The sequence below is a fragment of the Phyllostomus discolor genome, chromosome 1 (assembly GCF_004126475.2).
Source record: "Phyllostomus discolor isolate MPI-MPIP mPhyDis1 chromosome 1, mPhyDis1.pri.v3, whole genome shotgun sequence".
Taxonomy (NCBI): Eukaryota; Metazoa; Chordata; class Mammalia; order Chiroptera; family Phyllostomidae; genus Phyllostomus; species Phyllostomus discolor.
In genome coordinates this window covers 167,553,274-167,574,968 of record NC_040903.2, presented here as the reverse complement: position 1 = coordinate 167,574,968, position 21,695 = coordinate 167,553,274, and the positions used below count along the sequence as shown (strand labels likewise).

At 35.2% G+C, this 21,695-nt stretch overlaps 1 protein-coding gene and 1 long non-coding RNA gene across 2 annotated transcripts in view; one reads left to right on the top strand and one right to left on the bottom strand.

The window, feature by feature from the left end:
• Positions 1-21,695, bottom strand: part of TCF12 (transcription factor 12) — a 377,803-nt gene that overhangs the window by 284,648 nt on the left and 71,460 nt on the right.
• On the top strand, positions 10,916-16,256 carry LOC118502226. Its single transcript, XR_004904933.1, has 3 exons — positions 10,916-10,957; positions 12,118-12,120; positions 15,423-16,256. It is a non-coding gene; the product is annotated as an uncharacterized LOC118502226 (long non-coding RNA).

Here is a 21,695-nt window from a genome sequence, read left to right as displayed (position 1 = left end):
TCCTCCCCTTCTCATCAGGTTACCAAACTCCAAAACAGTTTGGTCTTGATTTCCTTACTAACGCCCCATTAAGATAAAATCAATTTAAATCTCTCCTAAATCAGCCAATATAAGCTTTCCACCTAATTTAAGAGTTTTACCCTCATACTTGAGCACACAATCAGAAGGTCCCCCTTACCAGAAAAGAATCAGTAGTTAATATGGCTTATCTACATCAGAAGCAATCCCTTCCTTGTTGAACAATAGCAACCTCTGTTTTGTTTGGTTTTTGTTTTGTTTCACTTTGTTTTCTCAAACACTAACTTTTGACTGGCTTCCAAACCTTTACATTAAAATGCAAAACTTAACAGCAGGACTTCAGCCTCTTACTAGGCGATCCTTGCACTCCCTGGAACCTGCAATAATGCAGAGGCTGAACAAATTTATCTGATGTCCCTTACCTTGTCTCCCAGATTGTATTATCTGATAACCCATTATTTTGGGTGAAAAAGAAAATTGTGTCTCATGCATATTTAAGTCCAAGTTGTAATGTGGTATCTCAGACTCATTGCTAAAAATTCAGTCCAAGGTTGTGAAAACCTGAAGAACGAGTCAATGTTCACCCAATAAATCTAGACTCCACAATTTCTGAAGTTGTTTCCAATTTTTTGATGGTTGCTTTTTAAAATTTTTATTAATTTTAACAACTCTGTGGTGAACATCTTTGTACATCTATTTCAACACACTTTTACAAGTCTGTTGAATTTCAGAAATAACACTGGGCTAGAGTGCTGCTAGAGCAGAGCTCTACAAACTTTTCCTTAACGGAACAGATAATTATTTTCTACTTTGTCAGCCATAAGGTCTCTGGTGAAAATATGCAATTCTGTCTGGTAGCACAAAAGTATCCAAAGACAATACAAATACAGAGGGTGTGTCTGCTACAGTATAACTTTATTTACAAGAAACAGGCAGTCAGACAGACTTAGCACCAAGGGTTAGGGCAGTAGTTTTGTGACCCTGTACTAGAGGTAATATACCATACCTTTAAATAGCATTGCCAGACTGAAAATCATATGCATTTGATATTTGCACTGATACTCAAACAGATTTTTCAAATAAAGATATAGGGCCCACTACATGCATACTGCAGAGAGAATACCCATAATCTCAGTATTAAGAAATCTGAAGGGTCTAAGATTTTGCTATACTTGTAAACTAACAAGGTAGATTGTCAGTGTCATGAATGAAAGCAAAAGACATTGAGACTCCTGAGTCAGCAAAAACTACTTTACTGGTCATATCCCAAGGCAGCAACGTGGATGAGCCCAAATGAATGTCTGCACATACAAAGTGGGTTTAGAGAAGAGGAAGTCTGTGTTTAGGGAGCCATGACTTACTTACCTTTGCTCTGGAGAGAGATGTTATCTTGATTATACTGAACAGTCAACATCCCTGCCCTTTGCTCCAGAGAGACACTGTGTATTTTCCAAGGCTGTTTACTATACAAGCATCCTTAAAAGGACAGCCCAAAACAAAGGCATTCAGTGTCTCTGTTGCAAAACATAAAGAAAACTAAGAAGACTATGGAAACTTACCTCCAAACCATGTACCCCTTCTTTCTACACTATCTTGGGCTCTCGGCAAATTTTTCTAAAGCATCCCATTCTATCAATCAAGCTGATTAACCTGACCAACAAAGGTAAAACCAAATCTATTTGTCTTAAGAACCATGTAACTAAGGCTGTTGTATAGCAGAAGTTCAGGCAGCAAGATAAGGCCAACATGCAGTACTGACCTCCACCAGGTCCTCCAAGGTCCTGGAACAAATGAGCTGAGCAAATCCCATAAACCATCAGGGTCTACTGTAGAAATCCAAGTGGCTTCCTTCTTATGTGTCTGAACTGACCTTTACATTTAGACTGAATCATTAATCCAGGTGTATAGAAATAAGTACTAGCAATTAAACAGAAATCTGCCTTGTAATCCACAAAAAAATCTAAGGCAATCCTGTCACCCATAACAATCCTGGCCAGTAATTTGAGGCTGACCTGAATAACATCTAGAGATGAGGTCGTATCCTGATCACTTCAGCTCAAGTCGGGGATCAAGTTCTTAACATTGAACTTAACTGGATAACTCCATCATACGGGTAACTGCCTGCAGAGTACATGTAAATAATGAATCAGCCATCCCTCCAAGAAGTTCCCCCAAGTAATCAAGGTTGGAAAGATCTCTACAATCATTTGAAAACTACACATTTCACTAAATACCCGAAGGTGTCTTATAACTCCTTTATGGTGCAAATCACTATGTGTTTGGTAGAAAGGCAAGTTAAAATCTGGCTCCCATACAGGAAGTACAATGTTAGGAGTGCTTAATTAAAGGTGCCCCTGAAAATGAAAGCTGGTTACAACTCTTGGAGGTCCCCAAGTAGGACCTAAATCAGCCAGCGGTACAGGTTGACAGTTCTTCAAGTGTGGTTTTTCAATAGGCTAGTATGCCTTAGGGTTCTCAATTTAGTTTGAACCTAGTCCTCATTTTTTGGTCACTGCCTACAAAAAGTCAGTCCAACCTGTCCTGTTTGTCCAAATGTCAGTCAGCCAGGTGGCATTCGGCCACTTCAAGAAATGACTGAACAAATGCTACTGGAATGGGGGAGGGAAGGCATCTGAAGGTTTTGACAGGTGTTTTGTGTGGGAGGTATAGGGGTTGGGGGAATTCCCTTCTGTTTCCAATACACTTCCCAAATGCACTTCTCAGTGAGGCTAACAGGAATGACAATCAAATCATGGTCAGAACCACCTGGGAGTGAACAGCAGTGCTAGCGCTCTGTTAAATTTAAGGCACCTGCTATAGTTAGGGAGCGCTGCACCAATAAGTTTTTCTTCCTGATGAAGGTTCTGGGAGCAGTTCTAAAAAACAAAAATCATTAATATCCTATCATGTCCTATTCCTTTCCCCCTCCTCCCTTCCTCCCTGCTACTTCCCAGGGCCTAAGGTATGTCCCTTCCTAAGAGCCAGAGAAAAACCCATGTGACTCATTCCAGTAGCCATAAATTCAAACAAAGGCATGCTTTTAAAATAAAAATAACAGAACCATTATCCCTTCCCCTCAACTCCACTTTGATCCACATGAGCCACTGTAGAGGAACTTTAGAAATGCTTCATCTTGCTGAAAATGCCTAGTTGTTAAGCCCACTTTCTTACTGCAAAATTCTATTATCCCCAAATTATTAACAGTACCTGGCACATAGTAGGTACTTAATATATAAATACTGAATAATTTAAAATCAAAAGCCAAATATTATATCTTTTTATTCTCTCTGCCTTCCTAATACACTCTACTCACATCACTTGAGGCAAACTAAATGCCTCAAGACAACCAGGGAGATTGTGCATATCAGGGGAGACAAACTCATTTTCACTGGGGGCCACATCAGCCTCACAGTTGCCTTCAAAGGGCCAAATGTAATTTTAGAACTGTATAAATGTAACTGCTCCTTAACTAGGGGAAAGCAGCTCAGCACTGCTGCTGCATAGAAATAAGGTGCTGCTGGATAAAACAAGGTGGAGGGCCCGATTTGGCCCACAGGCCTTATGTTTGCCACCTGTGGTGTATATGGAACTACAAAAGAAACACATTATTTTTCTTTTCACAATATTATACAGTTCTGCAAAGAAAGAAATCTGAAGCATTTTATATATATTGCTCTCAACACATTTTTAAAGTATCGATTTTTAGAGACTCTCAGTAACTCTTTAAGGCAGTTAAAGAAAGTCAAGCCTCTTACCCTTGCTCAGTAGAGAAAGAAAACTATAACTTATCCCAAAATCACAAAGGAAACTATAAAGAAAAATAAGCAGGCATAAAGGAAGGAAAGGAGGGAAAAGGGGGGAGGAGGGAAAAGAACTATCAAAGACAAGAAAATATTCCTAAGAAGGATATTGTGATATGCCACCCAATCCCTCTTAATTAAGGACTTACTGCCCCAACTGCTGGGAGTGCCTGGGCTAAAGAGAGCAAGCAGCTTTTGCCCAAAATTGTGCCCCTTCCTGGGCGGCCCATATCCTATGACAAATCCACGCAAAGCCATAAAGGCCCGGTAATCTTAGCCTAACTCTGAAGGGACATTCTAGCTAGAGAATTCACAGTACTGTTAGTCAAGGGTATCATTGGAACTGAATCACAACTGAACTTTTCCCTCAGTACAATTCTGCTTCCTTCCTTTCCTTTTCACAGATGTTGGTCCCAAGGGCACTCAATGAACATCCTGTAAACTAAACTCTATCTCAGGCTTCCCATGGAATCCAATCTGCAGCAATTCTCAAGAGCCATACTTGCAGATCTGTACAGCACACAAGAACTAAAATACCTATAGTAGTTTCCACTTACATATTCTTAAAGCTAGAGAAAAAATATTGTTAAATGAAAAGTCCACTGTTTCTATGACAGTGCTAACTTAATCAAAATGTTTTCCTTAAAAGAAAAAAAGATCAATAGACCACAAGTTTTAAACATGTTAATGATCTCAGTGTATATACTTACAGACCAGGACAGTATTTCTTTCCTTCTTAACCCAAATAATAGTAATTGAACATATAATTTAGTGTGTTAAACGTTAGGTTATTCATGATCTTATGTTTTATGTGATTTTATATTTCAATTTCTAATGATAATAAGAATTCCCCAAGTATTCTGTCTGTGCAAATTAAAATTCAGAAAAATATTCTTCCTGTTAAATCTCTGCTTAAGAGGAAGATACTTTCCTAAAAGTATAACAGAAAACACAAAAATCTAGAAATAATTTAGACATCCTATCAGTAAAAGCATCATCTCATATGAACTTCATTCCAAGGAACAAAGTTAGAACATGAATTAATTACATGGAGAAATGTAAGAAAACACTTCTTAGGTCTATTTTCATAGCTGGCTCTCAAAATGGAATCACTTCTCCTAGAAATTTATGCTTAAAATCATAAATTTCTTTAAAAATTCACAGAAAGCCGTAAGACTCTGTAAATATCTGAACTGAATTATTAGTTTTTTCCAACTCAGGAAATAAGGAAATATGGATGATGGGAGAGAGGAGGAGCATTCTTTGGTAAAGCACAGCTGGTTTCTTTAACATTTAATCATTTCAAAAAATTAAAATGACTACCATAGTGAACACAATTTTTATTAAGCATTTTATTTAGTGTCTATACAGATGGTACCAAGCTAAGTCCAGTAGAAAACCAGCACTTTTTGCCTTCAGAAAGGAAAAAATCGTAGGCATTTCTCACCTCCTAAAATCTTTCAAAAAGCACCGCTCTACCTAAACTAGCTCACAGATCCACTTTATTTAGTCACAGTTAAGACTAAATAAATATGGGGTCACATGAACTGCCAGAAACTCTATTTCAAGAAATATAGCATCAAGAACATCTGAGAACCTATCATCCAGAAGAATGCTTGTTAACCATCCTCTAAAATTAAGAGGATCTCCAAACTTTTAGAACTAGACTGATCACATCAGCCTATCCATGAACCCCAGTATCCAGGTGGTTCTCACTTGCCCTAGGGCTGTGTTTAGATTAATCAGCAAATCAAGCAATAACTATTTTCTTTTCTTTTCCTTTAAAGAGGAAAAGACTTATAAAATAGATGAATTTTGACCAACTGTGAGTTAAAAACTCTTCTGGCAAATGAAAGTGTGTCTGTCTCTTTCCTCCTATTCTTTTGTCATGCCAGTGTTAAGACAGACAGACCTGCCTTAAAATGTGACTTTTTTGAAAAATTTTCTGAAGAATTTTCATTTTTTACTGAGTTAGGCTACATATCTTATATTTAAGTCTCAGAGTTTACACTACTTCTGCTTCCCCAACAGCAAATAAAATGAATGTACTAATGTTCTCAACTTGGATCCAAGTTTTACACTTAGTACCTTTCCTGGCCTTCACTTATCATCAAGGGGTTTATAAAAGGGGGAAGGGAAGGAGGAACAATCAAGTAAAACAAACATTGCATGCAAAAGGAAACGAAATCAGACATACAAAGGAAAGAGTCAGAACTTGCTACTATATCTATGTCAAATACAGAATTCCTCACTTAACATTGTTAATAGGTTCTTGGAATTGCAGCAAAATAACATATAACAAAACCAAGTTTACTAAAGGCTCATTGATATAAAGAAGAATTAAATTCCTATGGCATGTCAACAACAGTAAAAGGAAAAAGCATTATTCGAGAATCTGCTGTATACAAACTCACATTTGAGTTTAAAAAAAAAAAAAGCTTTACCTCTAAACCAGACTTGCCTACTTATAGAGTCCCTGTAATTTCCCTGACCAACTATTTATATCTACCTTCAAATATACAAGTTCAGACAGCTCATTTCAAGGAAAGAAGGGTGGGAGGGAAAACACCTGATTTTACACACACACATATATGGGTTCATTTTATTTTCAAATTTTATGTGAAAAATTCAATGGAAGTGTTTAATTCCAACTTAGGTTAAGTATATGAGCCAGACAGGGATGAAAATGACATCTACTTTGGGACCTTGAACTTCATGAAGGACAGAATAAATTTAATTTGAGAAATTTAGAGATGTCCTCCACAGGCTTAATTGATTTTATTGCTTGTCTATGACCCTGATTTATGTTTTCATTGTTTCTTTCTTTCTCTCTCAGCAAAGAAATCAATTTAGTATACGTATAATACCCAACAAGTATAAAGAAATATTCAATAAACGCTTTGTAACACTGATATCAAAACTGGTGTTGTACACACCCTGGCTAGGGAGGCTCAATGGGTTGAGTACTGGACTGCAAACCACAAGGTTGTGTGTTCAATCCCCATTCACAGAACATGCCTGGGCACATTCCTGGGCACAGGCTAGGTCCCTGTCTGGGGCCATGCGAGAGGCAACCAATCAATGTTTCTCTCCCTTTCATTCACCCTACCTTCCCATCTCTCTAAAAATAAATAAATATGTTTTAAAAATAAAATTCATGTTGCATACCAAGAAACCCATCATTCTCATCTTTGGCTACAAATCTGCAGAATTCTCACTAACCAAGGATAACTGGTACTGGATTACAAAAAAATCCACCTAATGAATCCATGCAAAAACAGGATCAAATTTTTATAACTATTTAAAAAAGGTTTAAGACTTTAATTTCAAAATAAAAAAGCTTATTTCATTTTATATCACAAAATTTAGGTCACTTTTATAGCCATGTGCTAATTCTGAGGAGAATGAACAAAATGAGAGGGAGGTCACAATTTTAAATGACACTATATAATAGCATCCTTCAGTTGCCAGCTGACTTTTAGAACACTATCTAAACAAAGGTAATTTTTCAACAAAGGTTCCTCTTAATTCTATTATATTTAAACCATTCTTTCCTGAAGCACCTACTGAGTCATTAAGTCATTCTCTTGGTAAATTTCTCTCCTCCACTTAACTAATCTGTCACAACCTCACCTACACATGGCTGTGCATATAACTGAAACTATCCTCCATTGGCCCTTCCATGAACTTTGTGAAATACTGCACTTTTTACATTACCTACAAGTTTTCTTTATGCTCAGTTTGCACTCTGTCACTAGAGAGCAACCAATAAAGGTTTGGCTCAACAGACATGGCCAGACATTCTAGATGAGGATATGTTTGAATGGAGATGATTTCATAGGTAAATATTTTTGGTCATGAAAACTTCGCTTCCTTATGCAACTTCTACCTGTGGAGAGTTGGGATTATGAATATTTGTATAAAAAGGACTTCAATACAAAACTGACGCCTAAGGGAGTTAAGACAACTAAAAAACAAACTTCTATTCATCAGGATTAGTTGGGGGAAAAAAGTTCAGTAATAATAATTAATGTGACGGTTAACATACCATAAATAACACATTTTAAAAAATTAAGACAATAAAAAATATTCAAAAAATGTTATGTTTTAAAAACTATTTTTCAGTTACATTGTTTTCCCTGATAATTCAGAATCTATATCTCAATCTATCAGCACCTTATTTTTATGTTAGTTACCATTACACATAAAAGACACAAAATTTTATAATTGGAAAAGACTTTAGAGATGATCTAATACTGCCTCCTCATTTTACATGGGAAGAAACTTAGGCCTAGAAATATAGAGATTTGTCCAATATCAACAGATTATGGCAGAGCAAAAGGAACTTAGTGACTTTATATAACATAACTATCTGGAATGCAACTGACTATAGTTATCTGCTACCTTACAGGATACCATCATCAGGTTATCTCAACCCAAGGAAATTAGGGGTTTATTGAACAGTTTTCAGGAATGAAGAAATGGTTAAATTTCTCATATAAAATGACTTTATAAAATAGATTCCTCTTGGATAAAATTCAATTTTTCTAAGTTTGCTGTTAACTAAGTAGTAGTATACTCTAGAAGTACACTTTTTAAACAATGATCTCTCAAGCTCCCCCATAAATCCAATTCACAATTTTAGAATTGATTACCTTTTCGTAGATGCAGAGTTCATGTTATCTGTTGGCTTTCCAGGTGTGAACGTAATAAAAGATTAATTTAGTTAAATCATTACCCACAAACAATGGGTATTGATTTACTGCTGAGTATTATATATAAGCAGTATAGCACAAGAGGATTCATAGACTATGCTCACTTTATTTTACCTGGTTAAACTTGAAGTTTTATACATATATATTGAATGAAAATTGAGTTTTCCTTTAGATTGACAGCTTGTCAATCCAATAAAAACACTTTTAGGAACTTCTCTTAGTTTTCTTTTCAGATTAGGGCATATCTACGTAGGACTCTACAAAGTATATCCTTGCATACTCTGTGCTCTGTCAAAAATATACGTGAAGGGGTCAATTAACTGTAGGCAATCAACATGAATGGTGCCTACTCAGAAAGAAGTTTCAGGTTTATGAATACAAAAGATGTGGTTCTATTTCAACAGACTTGACATGTTAAGTAATCCAAACATTAATTGTGATCAAATATGATTTTACAGGTGCTCACTAAGGGATTAAAAAAAGAATGCTATTTCTTTGAAAGCATAGTTCATTATTCCCCTTTGTGCTCAGTTTTCTGGAGAGTGAAAAGTAGAAGTGTATGTTTTCTCATGGGGCGTGTAGAACAATGCCCTCTCATTTCCCACATCCCTTGCATACACAACACCTTCACCACCATGTCCTTGACTGTACAGCCAGCTCCCAGTTTTTCACACTTGGAGCAATAGTGTAAATCACCTTGTGCTGCAGGTATAACTTAATGTGGACAAAGAATGCTGGGACTTTAAGTTATCTGCTAATCACACAATTCTGCTATTGTACCAGCTCTGGGGAAACATAGTGAAAAGACAGAGAGCGGGACGGGGCGGGGCGGTGGGGGTGGGCGGTGGGGGTGGGCGGTGGTAAGTAATGAGACTTTGTCAACTGGAAAGGAGGATTGCCATCCCTCAGCATTTTGCTAATGCTGCAGTCCCTGCTGCCATTACCACAGGATTAACTGGGATTATGGCATGAAAGAACAGAGAGGAAAAAAACAGAATTTCCACATTCATACCAAACTTAGGAGTTATTTTCTCACTCCTTAAGCCAGAAAAATAGCAGCCTTCTTCTGGACCTCTCTTTGTCTAAACCTAAGGGCCCACTTGTAGCCATCAAACTGTGTTCAAGTTCAGGCTCAGGGATGCTGGAAGGAAAAAATACTGTAAACTCACTGCCAGTTTGATGATACTAATCTTTTGTTGCAATCCACCTGTTATTATTTATTCTTCAGAATCCTCATACAGTTGTCTATCCATTTTGTCCAGGTTTTATAGATGGATTCAATGGAAAAAATAGAATGCATGTACTTAATCTATCTGAAAATGAAACCATCCTCTAAATTCAATTCTCATGCAATTCTCAGTAACACATGATACCTCAAATATCATTATCACAAGATATAAGTCATCTAAAATAAGAAAATAGTCCTGTGAGCTCTCCTTTCTTTTACAAAAAAATGCCCTACTTCACATAGCCCTACTAACTCACAGAAAAACAGCCATGATACTAGGAGAACCTGATCATGTTTTGGCTAAAAAGCTTTTATGATTACAGACTATCGCTTCAAAGTCTTAAAAATTTTATAGTGCACAATTAGAAAAAAAGGGACTCTGCTTAAGACACAGATAAATGGAAACATATCCAGTGTTCATGGATTAGAAGAATTAATATTGTTAAAATGTCCATACTACCCAAGCCATCTACAGATTCAATAAAATCCCTATCAAGATTCTAATGGAATTTTTTACAGAAATAGAAAAAAAATCCTAAAATTTATATGAAACCACAAAACTCCAAAATATTTACATATCTTGTATCTGATAAGAGGTTAATATGCAAAATATATGAAGAATTCATACAACAGCAGAAAAACAAAATCCAATTAAAAATTGGGTAAAGGACCTGAATAGACATTTAAAAAAAAAAAACTCAAATAGCCAATGGGTATGTAAAGATGCACTCAACATCACTATCATTAGGGAAATGCAAATCACAACCACAATGACTCATCCCAGTTACATTGGTTATCTTCAAAAAAACAAGAGATAAATGCTGGTGAGGATATAAAGGGAACCCTTGTGCACTGTTGATGGCATTGCAAATTCACACAACCGCTATGGAAACCAGTATGGAGGTTCCTCAAAAAATTAAAAACAGAACTACCATATGATACAACAATTTCACTTCTGGGTATATACCCAAAGGAAACAAAATCACTATGAAAAGAGACATCTGTATCTCCCGTGGTCACTCTAGCATTATTTACAACAGCCAACATATGGAAAAACTCAAACGTCCACCAACAAATAAATGGATAAAGAAAATGCAGTGTACATATACAACAGAATATTACTCAGCCACATAAAAGAAGAAATCCTAGCCCTGGCTGGCATAGCTCAGTGGATTGAGCGCGGGCTGCAAACCAAAGTATCGCAGGTTTGATTCCCAGTCAGGTACACGCCTGGGTTGCAGGCCATGACCCCCAGCAACTGCACATTGATGTTTCTCTCTCTCTCCCCCTCCATTCCCTCTCTAAAAATAAATAAATAAAATCTTAAAAAAAAAAAAAAAGAAGAAGAAATCCTGCCATTTGCAACAATATGGATGGACCTTAACAGCCTTATGCTAAGTGACATTAAGTCAGAGAACAACAAATACTACTTGATCTCATTCATTATATGGAATCTCAAAACAAAACTCACAGAAAAACAGATCAAATTTGTGTTTAACAGAGATAAGGTGGAAAAGGAGAAATAGGATGAATGTGGCCAAAACATACAAACTTCCAGTTACAGATAAATTAAGTACTGTGGATATAATATATACAGCATGATGACTGTAGTTAACACTGCTGCATGGCATATGGAAGAGAATAACTCCTAAAAGTTCTCATCATAAGGAAAAAAACACATTTTTAAATTTTCGTATCTATTTAAGACAATAGACGTTAACTCGTTATGATAATCATTTCACAATATGTAAGTTAGTATGCCATATACCTTAAACTTACACAGTGCTATATGTCAATTATATCTCAAAAACCTGAGAACCTTTTAATGAAAAATTTAAAATGATACATCTGAAACATTAAAAATAAACCATATTTCATTATAAAACTATTAAAATGATAAAATATATTTGTAATTGATACAAAAATTAATAATAAAAACTAAGTGATGCAGCTCATTCAACTTTATGCCTTCCTGTATTCTTAACTATTGGGGGGGAAATGATCAAATAATATTTTAAAATTAAAAAATAGGACTTGCTTTCTTAGTCTTTATGGAAATCACAATGACATGATGGTCACATCAGGAGGTATTTATGTGGGGGAATACATTTATAGGTAACTAATTAAGGATTACCATCCAAGGAAATATTAAATGACTTTCAATAGTAAATCATTAGTAAATCAAATTAAAATCATTTCAATAGTAAATCAAATTAAAATCATTAAGGACATTTTCTTTGAAAAGAGCGACTGGAACTCTTTCAAACTCGGGCAGCTGACTGAGAAATAATAGGTTTAAAATTTAGTTTTAAAACAACAAAAAAAGATCAAAAAGAATATGACAACAAAATTTAAGGGGGTGTGGATTTGGGAGAATGGCTTAAAGTTTATGAAAGTCAATTTTTAAGAAAATCTAAGGAATTATACAACAAAAGTGTCTGTCTCCATTATAAACTAAAAACTTCACTGACTTGTTTAAATCAATTAACTTTTCCTATACTCTGAATGTTATAAGACACTTAACTCTTTCACAATATGTCAGTCAATAAGGATAAATAAAAAAGGGCACTATAATACAAATATTTATTTATGAGAGTTAACTTTGTGGTTCTGAGAACACGATCTAAAAAGAATTAAGAAACACAAAAATTAGTGATTACTTTCATTTCCTTAAAAAATATTAAATACTGTGCCATGGAAAATTATTAACCCTAAATGTTTTAAATCTTCAGACCTTCATCATTCAAGCAGTAGACAGGTCTCTATACCCGCAGACTAAAGGACATTTTTCATAATGCATACTAATAAGATCTTATTTCCTCCAAACTTTATTTAAATAGACCTGTACTTTACTTTATTAACCAGTTAAAATTTGAATTGAGTAAGTTAAGACATTATAATGTACCAATTAGAATTACATAAAAGATAACATAAGGTCACAAGTTTAATCCTTTCCCATGCAAGTTCAATATTCAGCTTCTTCATGTGTCCCAAGATCTGGACAACCATTTTATTTTGTCTAATGTAGGACACCAGTCGCTGGATGGCAAGGAAGCATTTATGAGGAGAGAAGAGAGAAAAAAAGGCAAAAGAAGCAGAGATGAATGGGTCTGTGAAAATCATGTTAGCGAAAAAAACAACTTAGTAAGATAATGGGTCAGGAATATCACCTTTCATTCCATGAAGCAGTCCCACATAATGAGACTGGAAAAATTAAAGCAAATACCTGAGAATTTAGTGAATTTATCTGAAGTATGACATGGAAGTTTTAATTTAGGAGTTCTCAAATTTGTTATGAAATTCTTAATAGTTCAGCAGTATTCCAAAACATACTCCAAGAAAACAATGGCACACCAAAACACATACTATCTCTGCTCCAAATTCTGCGGGAAGGATGTTACAGGCCAATAGACATGTACAGCAGAATTAATAATAGCAAAATCTGTCCATGTTAAAAACTAATTATCACTGCTTCCTTATTAAAATAAGTATTTCCAGCATTATAGGCAACAGAAGCTATGAAATGCCATCTAGAATTTACTACCCAAATGCATGTTTCCAAAATTTTTAAACTGCTGATTAGGAGGGCAAAGAAAAATATAAACACCATATCCCTATAAATATTCCTGTGAATAAACAAAAGCAACAAGAAGGAAAAACATCTTAAGACAGAGGTTTGTTTAAACAAAGCTTTGGTATTTAATTGTCCAGCAAGTTTGTAAATCTGTTCTCCTAAAAGGAGGAAGAATATTTTGGCTTTTTTAAAATTATATTTTATTGCCCTGGCTGGTGTGGCTTAGTGGATTCAGTGCAGGCCTGCGAACCAAAGGGTCACTGGTTCAATTGCCAGTCAGGACACATGCCTGGGTTGTGGGTCAGGGACACGGTAGGAAGTGTGTCAGAGACAACCACACACTGATGTTCCTTTCCCTTCCCCCCTCTAAAAATAAATAAATAAAATCTTTTTAAAAAATAAAATATATTTTATTGATTATGCTATTGATTACAGTTGTGCCAATTTTTCCCTTTGTCCCTTCCATCCAGTGTCCCCACTCCCTCAGGCAACCCCATACCATTGTCCATGTCCATGGGTCATTCATATATGTTCCTTGGCTACTCCATTTCCTATGTGTACTTTACATCCCCATGACTATTTCTGTAACTACAATTTATACTTCTTAATCCCTTTACCTTTTCCACCCATTCCCCTAATCACCCTCCAATATGGCAACCATCAAAACTTTATATATAGATATTACTGTTCTGCTAATTTATTTTGTTTTTTTTTAGATTCAATCATTGATAAATATGTATTTATTGCCTTTTTATTGTTCATAGTTTTGATCTTCTTTTTCTTAAATAAGTTCTTTTAACATTTATAATAATGGTTTGGTGATTATGAACTCCTTTAACTTTTTCTTGTCTGAGGAGTTCAATACTTGCTGTTCAATTCTAAACAACACCTTTGCTGGGTAGCATAATCTTGGTTGTAAGTCAATGCTTTTCATGACTTGGAATATTTCTTGCCAATCCCTTCTAGTCTGCAAACTTTCTTTTGAGAAATCAGCTGACAGTCTTATGTGAGCTCCCTTGTAGGTAACTAACTGCTTTTCTCTTGCTGCTTTTAAGATTCTTTGTCATTTTTATTATGATGGGTTTTGGTGTGGGCCTCTTTGGGTTCATCTTGCTAGGGACTCTCTGTGCTCCCTTAACTTGTATGTCTGTTTTCTTCACCAAGTTAGGAAATTTTTCTGTCATTTTTTTTAATAGGTTTCTAATTTCCTGCTCTCTCTTCTCCTTTCAGCACCCACATGATGTGAATGCTGGTTCACTTGAAGTTGTCCTGGCAGATCCTACACAATCTTCATTTTTTAATATTTTTTCTTCTTGCTGTTCTGATTGGTTTTTATATCCTTATATTCCAAACTGCTGATTTGATTCTCAGCTTTATCCACTCTACTGTTGATTCCCTGTAAATTATTCATTTCAGTTAATGTAGACTTCATTTCTGACTGTTTTCTTTATAGTTTCCATGTCCTTTTTCATACTGCTGAAGTTCTCACTTAAGTTCCTTGAGCATCCTTATAACCAGTGTTTGGAACTCTACATCTAGTGGATTGCTTGTCGTCATTCTGTTTAGTTCTTTTTCTGGAGTTTTGTTCTGTTCTTGCATTTGGGCCAAGTTTCTTTGTCCCCTCATTTTGGCAGACGCCCTGTGTTTGTTTCTATTTATTGGGTAGAGCTGCTATATCTCCCAGGCTTGGCAGAGTGGCCTAATGTAATGCATATCCTGTAGGGTCCAGTGGCACGGCATTCCTTATTACCCAAGCTGGGTACTCAAGGTGCTTCTACTGTGTAGGCTGTGTACAACCTCCTGTTATAGTTGAGTCTTGATTGCTGTTGGCATGTCCAAGGTCAGCCACCACCTGTATTCTGTCTGGGGTCACATAGCATAAGCTGCAAGTGCTCTGCAGATGACTGCTACTTATGCTGGGCTTAGAGTTGCCCAGGCAAGGCCAAGTTGAACCAAGGCAAGCTGCTGCTAGTGCCTGGCCTGGGACAACTTAGCAAGATATATGGGGCTCACTAAAGCCACAAGCTGCTTGTTTGAGAGAATTTAGGAAGATATGAAGCATGGGCCAAGACAAGCCATTCCTATAGAAAAGCCCCTGGAAACAGTGTGGGTGGGCCCAAAAGCTGTGTGGGACAGAGCTTCAGAGAATCACCACAGTGGGGCAAACAGTGTGAGCCAGGTTGATGGAATCTCAGACATAGCGTCACAGTCTGGTTCTGCGCCTCTGTGGGGGTAGGGCTCAGAAAAAGGCACTTCTGTCTGGGAGAAAGCTGCCCCCTAGCTCTCACCCTGATGCCAGACAATTGAGTTCCTCCCCCTATGTCACTGCTGCCCTCACAATGGAACTCTGAGGGAGTCTAAGTAAATCACTGTGCTGGCCCTTTAAGAGAACTGCCAGGGAGTCCTGAAGTTTCTGTCTTCCACAGTCTCAAACCCCACTGGTCTTTATAGCCAAAAGTTATGGAAACTTCTCTTTCCTGGTACTGGAACCTTGGGTTGGAGGGGGTGTGGTGTGGGGCTGGAAGCCTTCATTCATAAGATATCCTTCCCAATTTTTATGTGCCACATGTGGGTGTATGACCAGCTTGTTCTGCATCTCCACCCCTCCTACCAGTCCAGAAGTAGTTTCTTCTTCAATTCTATAGTTGTAGGACTTTCATTCAGCTCGATTTCTGACAATTTTGAATGATGCTTGTTCCATAGTTTAGCTGTAATTTTTATGTGGTTGTGCAAGGAGACAAGCTGTGTTTACCTATACTGCCATCTTTATCTGCCTCCCATTTTGGCTTTTGTATCATATCATTAGGGATACAGCTTGAAATAACAACATGAAATCTTATTTTAAATCTACTGTTCTTCCCCACATTTTCTTTCACTGAAGATATCATAAAGAACAACAAACAAACAAGAATTAACTGGAAGAACTTTGCACATAATTTGAAAATGGGAACTGTAGCCCTGGCTGGCATAGCTCAGTGGATTGAGCTAGGGCTGCAAACCAAAGTGTCGCAGGTTCGATTCCCAGTCAGGGCAATGCCTGGGTTGCAGGCCATGGCCCCCAGCAACCGCACATTGATGTTTCTCTCTTTCTCCCTCCCTTCCCTCTCTAAAAAATAAATAAATAAATCATTTAAAAGAAAAAAGAAAATGGAAACTGTAATATTATACACATTCATAAATATTATACTCAATAAACAGTATCACTGCAATACCAAAGCTACAACAATTTTTTTCCTATTGAATATATTTTAAGACACAACTTTTAATCCCAAAACAAGAAAAAAGTACATGTGATATATTTTTAGCTACTTTTTTTCTGTTTTCTATGTTTATTCCTTTATATCCATAAATACTGATAAACTTAATTATTTAGTTCCATCTCTGAAGTTAGAGAAATCGATACTAACAAGGGAATACAGCCAGGTCAAGGAAAACTAGATTTGGGAGGGTAGCCTTGACATTTCAAGGCTAAGTAACACTTTTAGGTGGGCCTAACACCTCCTACACAGACAGTATCTTTATTTCCTAGGCATCAGACCCAAGTACAACACTTTCCCTATTTCCTGCAGAAGCTGAATTATGTTCACTTCTAAGCTCATTTACTCTTATACTGGGGAGGCAGCCATTACCATATTTTAGTAAGCCAAGGTCAGCCCTCCCTCTAGGAGCCAGCAAACTGATTCCTGCAACAATAAAACTGGAATTACAATCTGGGTCTTTGTGCTTTAACACACAGGCTGGTTCAGTGCCTGTGAGGTAGTAATATCAAGACTTGTTTAAAAAAAAAAAAAAGAAGATTTAAATACACCCACTGTGAAATATTTAAAAAAATACAAGCAAATAATCTGCTCAAGCAGAGGTCAGCAAGCTACAGCTGATGGGCAAAATCCAGACAATTGTCTGTTTAACTCCTGCAAACTGAGTGATTTTTAAATTTTTTTAATAGTTATAGTTTAAATGGTTATAAGAACCTATGTTTAATTCTGAATTTTGCCTCTTGGCCTGCAAAGCCAAAAATACTTTACTATCTGTCTCCTTGAAAAAAAGTTTGCTAACTTTTTCTCTAAAGCAGAAACTATGCTTCCCTATAAATTCTACCTCAGCACATAAATATGTTCACAGAAAATAACCATTATTTAATATTAAAATCTAATACCACACAGAAGTGCTATAATTCCAATCTAAATGTTGGTATAAACATGCATAATATATAATACATACACATGGAAAATATACAGTTAACTTATTTTGGTAAAGGTGATTTTGACCTTTTTTCTGTACTTTCCAAATCTTCTTAAGTGAGCCTATCATTATTGTACTGAAATATTATAGTATATATATACAAGAAAACAGAGAAAAATATTTTTATGAATTGTAGTTGTGTGCTTACTTATATACAGGTTCAATAACACTTTAGTATTCACCATTATCTGTAAATCAAACTGTTAAGAATTAAAATAGTATATTTACATCTTTCACCACACATAAAAAAGAGAAGGCCCTCTGTTTCATAAGAAGTCAGAGTAGCTGATCTTGACTCTTTCAAGGTCACTACTTGGAATTAATTTTCAGGTGCACTACTAGACACTTCATACAATTTGAAGTTTAAATCAAATATTAATTGTCTACTATATGCATGTTAGCTTCAATGTTTCTTTCAAAACATAGTAAAAAATGTGATTAAAACCCTGAATATATTCTATGCATACTCCATATGTCCTACATATAACCACAGATTAACATTTAAAGTCATACTGTGTACTGCAATTTCATGTTAATAGTCACTACACAGTTCAAACAAAAATATATTTTTTACTGATAGAAAATTAAATGTTACTACACTATTAAAAACTCAGGTGCTCTGCTAACATTAAGGTACAAACAATGAAACAATTGTGATTGTTTTCATAAGTAGTATTTTAATTTTCTTCTTCAATAACTATTGCTTATATGGTTTACTTGTTTTGAAGCACACTTAATTGCAAACATTAAAACATAAAAATACATATGATATACCATTAGGACCAAATTACTCTAAGTTGATAAATGAGAGGTTTACTTTGAATAGTTGGAAGGCATTTCAAAAGTTACATCTTCTCTGCATTCTGAAACAAAAACCAATCTTTGCTTCATGGTTTATTTCCTGGGTTTATATTGAAAATGCACATAAGTCTTACTTCTGAATGATGTTCAAGTCCAAATTTAATTCTTCCAAACCACAAATTTAAATTAGAATACCACATATCAGACTACACAAAACAGCTTTTCTTTCCAAGTGTCACTCATATTTCAGTTCCCTTTATAGCACACTGGAAACTGGTAAAAATTTTAACATCACTAAAATATTAAAATGCCAACTTTTTAAAAGTAAAAACTATTGATCATATCATGTACCAAAACTACTGTAACATAATAAAGACTCCATAGCTAATTAACACTGACTAGAGCCTTAACTTTATATAAAATAGCAGCTATTAAAGGTTTTCCTACCCTCCCTGATCTCTTGATAATAGAAGCAAGCACTGAGAGAGAAAAGTAAAACATTTAATCGGAGAACAAAAACCATACTCCACAGTCTTATTAGAAACAACTGAAAGGCAAAGACTTAATCTTAGTGCTGAATTACTGTACTTTGCAGGTAGATATCAAAATTCAGAAATTGGCCTTATCATCAAAAATTTATCTTAATTATTTGACTAATATTACAAATCTAGATTCTGTTATCAAGGATAGTAAACAAATACTCAAAAAACCCAAAGATCCAAAAGTGAGCTAATTATTTAACAGAAAACAGATTCTGAAGACTTTCTGTTTATCTGAAATGTCTATCCTGCTAAGTATTATATACAAACAAACCTTGTCAAAATTATATTTAATTAGCATATATTATAGATTAACAGCATCTCTTACAGATACACTAAACAAAGAATCTGTCATGCTAGGATATGGCCTCCTTTTAAAAAACTGCATACATATATTTAGTAAAGTAAAAAAGGACACTTTGTGTATAAGAATATACAAAGTAACTCAGTTCTATGGTCAACAGCCTCTTTTAAAAATGTTTTAAAACTAATTTGCTACAAAAGATATGCAGGAATTCAATAGATTACAAAATTGCTGGTAGACTTCTATTTCTGGTTTCTGCCATAATAAATACTAGGGGTTTAAGCTGAGCTGCTCTTTTTGACTTAAAAGATTTTTCCACAGTCAGCAACTTACAACAGGACATACTGTAATACCAAAATGGAAACTACTTAATCAACATTTCCTCATGGAAACACAGATCATACATAACAGTCTATAAGGGTAAAGGTTTATTTTAAAATGTAGCACTTAAATTTTATTTAGCAACAGAGGCTCAATTTTATTCTCTGATTCTGTCAACATATTCAGTGAATTTTAGTCAACATTAATAATTCAAAAAAAACTGAAATGCAAGCAGTAATATAAGGCAATTTGTTTATAATTTTGAATAAAACCACTTTCATCTTTTTAGAACATAGATCACTAGTTTTTAAGTCCTATAAAATAAATATGGTCTCCTGTTCTCATGCTGTTTTTAAACTGTTTCTGTAAAAAATTTAAGCCATGTGGAAAACTCAACAGTATGTGAGTCATATAAATTGCAGTCATCTATAGCATCACAAAGGCTGACAAAAGATTGAAAAATGTTGAGCATAATTTCAAAATGTTCTCCCTTTTTGCCCATTCTTCAAAACATACCATTTAATAAAAAATAAAAACTTCATAACCAAAATTCCCTCAGCCTCACAGTTAGTTGGTCCTGCTGGTTTTACCACATTTAACATCTAAAGTCCATTGTTTACAAAACACTGCAGCCAAGTAACTTTTTAGTCACTGAGCTCATTTAAAAAGAATGATAATTATTCAGAATCAAACAGGTTTATAAGAGAATTCATATACCCTGGTATCCTTAAAGGATGAATAAAAGAAATAGATTTAATTAAGTAGGGACCATGGGTAAAAATATGACAGACTTTTCTTCACTAAATGCAATCTATTTTATAATCTTAAATTATATGGCTCCAGTTTATTAGTACATTATTTATGGAGACAAGAACTACATATTTCACTTATATGTGGAACCTAATGAACAAAATAAACTAAAAAACATAATAGAAACAGACTGACAGTTCTCAGGGGAAAAGGGGTTGCAGGGCTGGGTAAAAAAGGTGTGGAGATTAAGCAAAACAAAACAAAGAAAACCTTCATGACACAGACAACACTATGGTGATTACAAGAAGGAAAGGGGCATGGGGGGAGGTAGAAGAAGGTAAAGGGGGATAAATGGTGACAGAAGGAGACTTGAACACACAACACAATATACAGATGGTATATTATAGAATTGTATACTTGATACCAATATAATTTTATTAACCAATGTCACCCCAATAAATTCAATTTAAAAATTAAAAAAAAAAAACTACAGTTACATGCATACTTACTTAGTTTTTTTGGTATGAAAAAGAGAAGAATTTGATAATGCCAATTTGCTACTAACCATTTGTCTACATAAACTAACCAGGTAAGTAAAAAAAAATACACACACACACACACACGAAAATCAGTAGACTGAGGGGAAGTATTATTAATTTGGCTTCTGACTCTCTTTTAAATAATCATTTTCAATACTCCTCATTCAATTGCCTCATTCTTTGTGCTTCCTCTTCACAAAGTCTAAGTACACTTCCTAAGAGCTTTCTTCTTGCAGGAATCAGCATTTATTGACCTCACAAAGTACACACACTTGCTGTTGTCAGCAAAGAACACAGAGGTTGGAGAAAAAGCATCACAGAAGTGTTGGAAGTGTATGAAAGTACACCTTCTTAGAGTTACTTTTGTAAAGATGTAGGAATGAAATATTGATACTAAGAAGTACTGAAGATTTTGATATTTAAAAAGGAAATACAGCATTCCAACCCAAGAGTTCATTTCATCTAATGATTCTGGACCTGTCATTCAGTTGCTACAACTGAGTGAAGAAAAAAAAAAAAAAGGTAATTTCTACCACATTTACTGGTACTTAAACAGTTAAGTAATATTAAAGTCTGAATATTTTTCAAAGCCTCTTGAGGTCATCTGAGATTTCATTCGATTTTTCGTAAGGGGAGAGTGTTAATCCCCAATGCTCTGGCCTATTTCCAATAGGAATCATTAGTTTTTGCTTACCAAAATTCCTGTTACCACTCCAATTGGCTCAGGTATTCTTCATTTCCTGTCTTGAACCACAGTCCATGCACTAATTATTAAACAGACAAAGTGAAATAGCCCCTCTGGGTGCCTATATACCACCAAAAACATTTTACATTCCTTTAAGATTCATAAAACACTCATTTAAG